General features: G+C 35.2%; 1 pseudogene; it reads right to left on the bottom strand.

Annotated features, from left to right (window-relative positions):
- Positions 1-544: 544 nt before the first annotated feature.
- Positions 545-6,961, bottom strand: LOC139900850 (UPF0481 protein At3g47200-like; annotated as a pseudogene).
- Positions 6,962-7,414: the final 453 nt, after the last annotated feature.

Genomic DNA, 7,414 nt, shown 5'->3' on the forward strand with positions numbered 1-7,414 from the left:
AGTTAGTTTCGTTTTGTTCATAAAAATTTTCGAGTGTAACGGTGCTGTCGGAAAAATTTAACTTGCAGCGAACAGAAAGATACGGGCTGTCGTTGTGTTAAACGTTTTTTAAAAAGTGTCCGTTTTACGTATAGTTCGTCCCGTTGGGTTCGTGAGACTTTTTCGAGTTGAACGGTAGTTTCTTTTATTTTAATAAAATCATATTTTTACACTTTGTACCCCTAAGAAAGTGTAAACTTGAGAGGTTGTTGTGTAAATTTAGTCAAAGTTGAGGGGCTGATTGTAGTGTGAACGCAAACCCGAAACTACAATAAAAAACAACTAAAACTACACAATTACACACGTCTTTTAGTATGTAAGGGTTAATAATTGTAAAGTTCTCATCAAATATCAAATAAAACCTCAAATTAAAACCAAAACTAGTGTATCTGATTATAATCAATATATTTTACATCATGAGATTATTATTTGAGTAACAAAATGATCAAAATAACATGAGTATCCATCTTACTCGCCTTGCACCAACCGATTAAAATACTCCATCTTACTTATAATACGAAGATACCGTGTAAACTGTTTGGACAGTACCACAAATGAGTAACAAACTGCCACTACAGCCGATATTGAAACCCACGGGTTTTTAAAATAAGTATTCTTAAACCCGGTCTTATACACGTGCCATCCGATCTTTGAGTAACTATTTACTTCGCTAACCAGCCCTCGTAAGTAGTTCTTAGTGACATCAAACACTACATCTTTCTCCATGTATTTGAAGAACTTTGCAAGTTCTTCACCCGTACCAACTAAGTTCTCAACAATTTCATTTTCAATAAGTAAGTTTACATCAGTTAATGTGTTCATGAGACCTCCCATGAAAACAACATATGTTGTAATGTCTTTTGAGCAATAAAAATAGCATTGTTTGTTAGAGTGCAGCAACGACAAGAAAGTTTTCAGGATCAGAATTCTAAGTTCATCACTTCCTGTTTGAGACAAGTCACATGTTCGACTAGAAGCCAACTCAACGGATCAAACAACAGCTATATTTCCTTATCTGTACAGGGGTTCCAAAAGCATAATTGGATCCATCCCATTATTAGAAGTAGCTGTTATAGGTTTTCATGTATACCACAAGCCAGCTGTTATTATTTTCCAATTCAATTTGTATCAATTCAAGATTATAATCAATAAACCAATCAATACAATCTTTAATTCTTACAAAATATCATGGTATCAGAGCTAACGGTGAAGATCTAGGATCAATTCACTCGTTTTAAGCTTAAATCATTTACCAGAATAAGCTTCCATGTCAAAATTGACGGTAGCTTAAGATGCAAATACAGAAAAACAACTTATTAAACCTAGCTACCATGTCAAATATTGACAGCAGCTTGGCCAATAACCAAGAACAACTTCAATTCATAAATGGTCAAACGAGTTACCTGAGGTCTCTCTGTAAACCACAAACCTCCGTCACCAATACAAAAACCATCACCTTTGTTCCGTCATCAATAAATCACCACCGGTCACTAGAACAGCCGATATGTGTATATTGTGGTGTGTCAAATCACACAATAATTCAATGCTTTAAACTGATCGGTTATCCCAAGTGGTGGAACAAGAACAAAGGCAAGGTAATGGAAGCAACGACCAAATGGAAGCAACAAAGGTAACCCTAATTCCATGTCGTATTTATCTCAATAAACGACCAAATAGGTGAGGGTAAAACCCCCGAATCGAAGGATTGGACCTTCTGTTCATCAATCAGCCGGAGTAAATAGGGTAAACCCTAAAAACTCCAAATTGGCTGATAACAAACGGACCTGGGAAACGCCAAATCGATTTTCTTGTTTGCAAGATTTGATAAGAGAACAAGGGTTAAACCCTAAACTCAAACCAAATCAGAAAAAAAGAAACGAAAATAGACCAGATCTGATAACTAAATTGGGGATAGATAGTGATGAGATGAAACGTGGGATATTGTTCCAAGAAAAAGATAGGTGAAGAGATGAAACGTGTCGCCCCAAATAAAAGTGTTTCCAATATTAAATTTAATAAAACTGATCCCAAAAGGTTTTCAATGGTTGACGTGTTTTCAGATAAAAGGAAAAGTGTTTCCAACTTTTTAAAAGACCAAAAGGTTTTCAATGGGGAAGATGGGCTAGTGAGACAACAAAATTTTAATAATAAATCTAGCCCAAGACCCAATAATAGATCTGGCCCAAGTAACACAAATCTTTTTAAAGGTTTTATTAACCCGACTAAACAAATCGGATCTGGCCCAAATCTAAATTTTTATATTATTGGAAAAAGTAATATTGTTGCAAACGAAAGTAACAATAAAAATAATAAATGGATTTTTGACTGCGGTGCTACTCACACCATGACTTTTGAAAAATCTGATTTCTGTTCCGAAACAAAACCTCGGGTTAATAAAATTCAAACGGCTAACGGGGGCATTGTAAAAGTAGAAGGGGGAGGAAAAATCGAAATTACTCCGACTATGAAATTATCTAATTGTTTATATATTCCAACCCTATCTCATAAATTATTATCCGTTAGTCACGTTACAAAAGAATTAAATTGTTCCGTTTTATTACACCCCACTTCTGTATCCTTCAAGATATCAGGACTTGAGTGATTATTGGGAGTGGTACCGACGGGGTGGGTTGTACTATGTGAACGAAGTAACCCAAAAAGGTACCGTAATGCTTGCTCACGGAACACCTACGAGGGAAGCTTGGTTATGGCATAGGAGGTTGGGTCACTCATCTGTCGGATACTTACATGCTTTATATTCGAGTCTTTTTCCATCAAACGTTACTTTAAATTGTGAAACTTGTATTTTGGCTAAAAGCCACCGAAGTACTTTTAAACCTAGTAATACAAAAAAAGATGTTCCTTTTGCTTTAATCCATTCGGATTTTTGGGGTACTGCACCGGTCACTGGAGGAAAAAACTTCCGATATTTTGTCCTATTTATTGATGACCATTCACGCATGACCTGGATTTATTTTTTAACTCACAAATCGGAAGTGTTTGAAAATTTTTCTCACTTTTATAAAATGGTACAAACCCAATTTAATAAAAACATACAAATTTTAAGATCCGATAATGGAGGTGAGTTTGTAAACTCATCAATGAAATCTTTTTGCGAAAATAATGGGATTATTCATCAAACCTCATGTGCTCATACCCCCGAGCAAAATGGCTTAGCCGAACGAAAAAATCGACTACTTTTAGAAATGACAAGAGCATTATTAATTGAATACAAAGTTCCGAAGTGTTTTTGGCCCGAAGCTCTTGCTTCCGCTACTTATCTTATCAATAGTTTACATACCAAAGTTTTGAGCACAAAAACCCCTAAATATACCTTTTCCAAATTTTATACCCTTCCGACTTCATTTAGCATCGAACCTCGAATATTTGGGTACTCGGTCTTTGTTCACATTCCAAAACATGAGCGCATCAAACTAGATCCATGTGCGAAAAAATGTGTCATGGTTGGCTATGGAATAAACCAAAAAGGGTATCGATGTTATAGTCCAAAAAGGCGTCATGTTTTTACCACAATGAACTGTGATTTTGTTGAAACTGAATATTTTTATAATAATACCCAACTCACGAGTGAGGGGGAGAATGAAAGTAATGATACTCTTAGTTGGATGACATGGGTTCCACATCAAATACCTCAAACACAAAGCCCTGAACCACCTCAAACACGAGAGCCCGAGCCAATACAAAGCCCCGAACCTATGCAAACTCCGACACTAAACCCCGAGCCAACACAACCAACACAAGACCATGAACTCACGAAAACTATCCCACCAAACCATAAGATTACTGAAACCTCCTCGAACAATGAACATCAAACCCATGATGAACAAAATGACACAAATTCCGATGAAATCACCTAACGATATGTCTTACCTCAAAGAGTCAATAGAGGTATCCCACCTACACGATACTCACCTGAAAAAAAGCACAAAGATCCAGATATCCTATAGCTAATATAGCACAGGGAAATCTGTCAAAAGAAGCTCATCAGTTTAAATCCGCAATTTACTCTAAAAATATTCCAACTTCAGTTGAACAAGCTCTAAAATAAAAAAAACTGGAAAGAAGCAATGGAAGTTGAAATGAAAACCTTGAATGAAAATAACACGTGGGAAAAATGTGTCATGCCTCAAGGGAAGAAACCAGTGGGATGTCGACGGGTATTTACGATAAAATATAAACCAGTTGGAGCTATTGAAAGATATAAAGCTCGACTGGTTGCGAAAGGATACATTCAGACATATGGGATCGATTACTCCGAAACCTTCTCACCAGTTGCGAATATTGATACCATTAGAGTTCTATTTTCTATCGCTGCAAATGAAGATTGGCCACTTCACCAATTTGACGTGAAGAATGCTTTTCTACATGGCGAATTAAAGGAAGAAGTCTATATGGAAGCACCACCACGATTCACTGACAACTTCAAAAACAAGGAAGTTTGTCTACTTAAAAAGGCTTTATATGGGTTAAAACAATCCCCACGGGCTTGGTTTGGGAGATTTACGTTATTTATGAAAAAATACGATTTCAAACAAAGTAACTTGGATCATACTCCATTCTTTAAACGAAAAGGAAAGTTAATTACATGTTTAATCATTTATGTTGATGATATGATAATAACAGGAAATGATAAAGAGGAAATTTCTAACTTAAAAATGAACTTATTTAAAGAATTTGAAATGAAAGACTTGGGCAGACTTAAATATTTTTTGGAAATTGAGGTATTACGATCCCAACAGGGAATATTTATCTGTCAAAAGAAGTATGTTCTTGATTTTTTTGCAGAAACATGTATGATTGATTGCAAACCAGCTGATACTCCAATGATTTCAAACCAGAAGCTATATATGGAAGATGAAGCTGATCTTGCTGATAAAGGGCAATACCAAAGGATGGTGGGAAAACTCATCTATCTTGCTCGTACTCGACCTGATATAGCACATGCAGTTGGAGTTGTGAGTCAATTCATGCATCAACCACAGGTTCATCATATGGAAGCTGTAATGAGAATCATCAGATATTTGAAGAAAACAGCGGATCATGGAGTTGTTTTCAAAAGAAATGGACATCTAAGAACTCAAATATACACGGATGCAAGTTGGGCTGGTGAGAAAGGAGATAGAAAATCTACATCTGGATTCTTCTCATTAGTCTGGGGCAATCTTGTGGCATGGAAAAGTAAGAAACGAAAAGTTGTCTCACTTTCAAGTGCCGAATTAGAATTTAGAGGAATAGCCAAGGGGGTAGTCGAAGCACTATGGATCCGAAAATTTTTGACAGAAATTGGGTTCCCTCCAAAAGATGCCATTCAAATCTTATGCGACAACGAAGCCGCCATTGCCATTTCAGAAAATCCGGTTCAACACGACAGAACTAAGCATGTTGAAATCGACAGACATTTTATCAGAGAAAAGTTAGATGCCGAAATTATCTCTCTTCCATCAATCAGATCAGAAGATCAGCTAGCCGACATCCTCACAAATCAGTCAACGGACGACTCTTCAGCGAAGTTCTCGGCAAGTTGAACATTGGAAACCCCACTATTCAACTTGTGGGGGAGTGTTAGAGTGCAGCAACAACAACAAGAAAGTCAAATTACCATATTTGGTAATTTGACTTTTCAGGATCAGAATTCTAAGTTCATCACTTCCTGTTTGAGACAAGTCACATGTTCAACTAGAAGCCAACTCAACGGATCAAACAACAGCCATATTTCCTTATATTTCCTTATCTGTACATGGGGGTTCCAAAAGCATAATTGGATCCATCCCATTATTAGAAGTAGCTGTTATAGGTTTTCATGTATAAAACACAAGCCAGCTGTTATTATTTTCCAATTCAATTTGTATCAATTCAAGCTTATAATCAATAAACCGATCAATACAATCTTTAATTCTTATAAAATATCATTGTTTGAATGCCACACTGTTTAAGACAAATGAACTGAAAAAATCATCAAAACTAATTTTAGGAATTAAAAGGGAACCGTTTTCAAAACCAATATCCAAAAAACTATTAGCGTAAAAATCATCAAAACTAATTTAAATTTTAGGAATTAAAAGGGAACCGTTTTCAAAACCAATATCCAAAAAACTATTAGCGTCTTGATCAACCTTAAACTTGATCCCCGACATAGCAAGCTTGGTCGTGGGTTGGACGAGTGTAAAAGGACGATTTTTAGAGTACTCATTTGAATTTATCTTCTTAGAATTTATGTAACACATTCAAAATAAATCTAGTAAATGCTTCCCTTCAAGATTCTCATGTTCTTTCAATACCTTTTGTTGTCTACCCACTATTAAATTGAAATAGTCAAGGATAATAACACGAGTGTGTTAACATCCGAACTAGTCTCACTAAACAATTTTTGTAGTACGAAAAAAGGTATTTGGTTTTCTACCCTTAGTAAATCTATCATTAAATTTGGAGACACCCAAACCATCCTAAAAATTGGATCATTTGGATAAGTCGAAATCAACTTCCCAACTTTTCGTAATAATTCTATCAGAAAAATACCATCAAGCACCATCATGTGTGCAAGTTCATTGTCACTCAAATGATCTAGTGACTCTGAATAGCTTTGTCTAATTTCAACATTCATGGAAACTATAATATCCATGAAAAATTCAAGTGGTTTACCTACCCTGGTGAGCATTTCACTGAGAAACCTCCATTTGTGTTCTTGAATCATATCAAGATTTTTGTTTCTATGATGATATGGGCCAATTGAAACCACTCGTGGTTGATAAACATCTTTGTTGATGTTTGCAAGACCTTGTGGGACTCTGAATATGCAACAAGAATCCTTGCCAGCTAATTCGTCAAGTAGTCTTGATCGTTGTTGCATTTCAATGGTCATGAGTTCCACCTCTTGATCTATCGTGACAAAGATGATCACGTTTGTTCATATTTCCTTGCATTCTTGACTTTAGGTTACTTAAGAATATGATTTGATACAAATAGTGTGGATAGTGAAAATGAAGAGAAGTTAATTAAGATTTAATAGGTTTACTATTGAAGTTTTGAAGTGCTTTTTCTAGGTTGTTTGTTCATTAATATTTATAAACTACACAATTAATGAAACTTCGTTGATATTTCATTAATTCTTATAGATGCAAATGGTTCTTACGTACTCTTTTGGGTTTTGTTCATAATTCTTTTCACACTTAATTTTATCTTGGGTAATGGATATGAAGAAAACTTCGTGGAAATATCTCTAATATACTTTAATACTTATATAAATAATAGTAATTTATATCGAACATATATTATATATTTATCCTATTGACAAAGTTTAAAGAGTTGCTTAACTTAAAAAAATCATCTTTAAATGGTAATACGTGTATCATAAAAT

This window comes from Rutidosis leptorrhynchoides, chromosome 3, assembly GCF_046630445.1.
Source record: "Rutidosis leptorrhynchoides isolate AG116_Rl617_1_P2 chromosome 3, CSIRO_AGI_Rlap_v1, whole genome shotgun sequence".
In the NCBI taxonomy this organism is placed as follows: domain Eukaryota; kingdom Viridiplantae; phylum Streptophyta; class Magnoliopsida; order Asterales; family Asteraceae; genus Rutidosis; species Rutidosis leptorrhynchoides.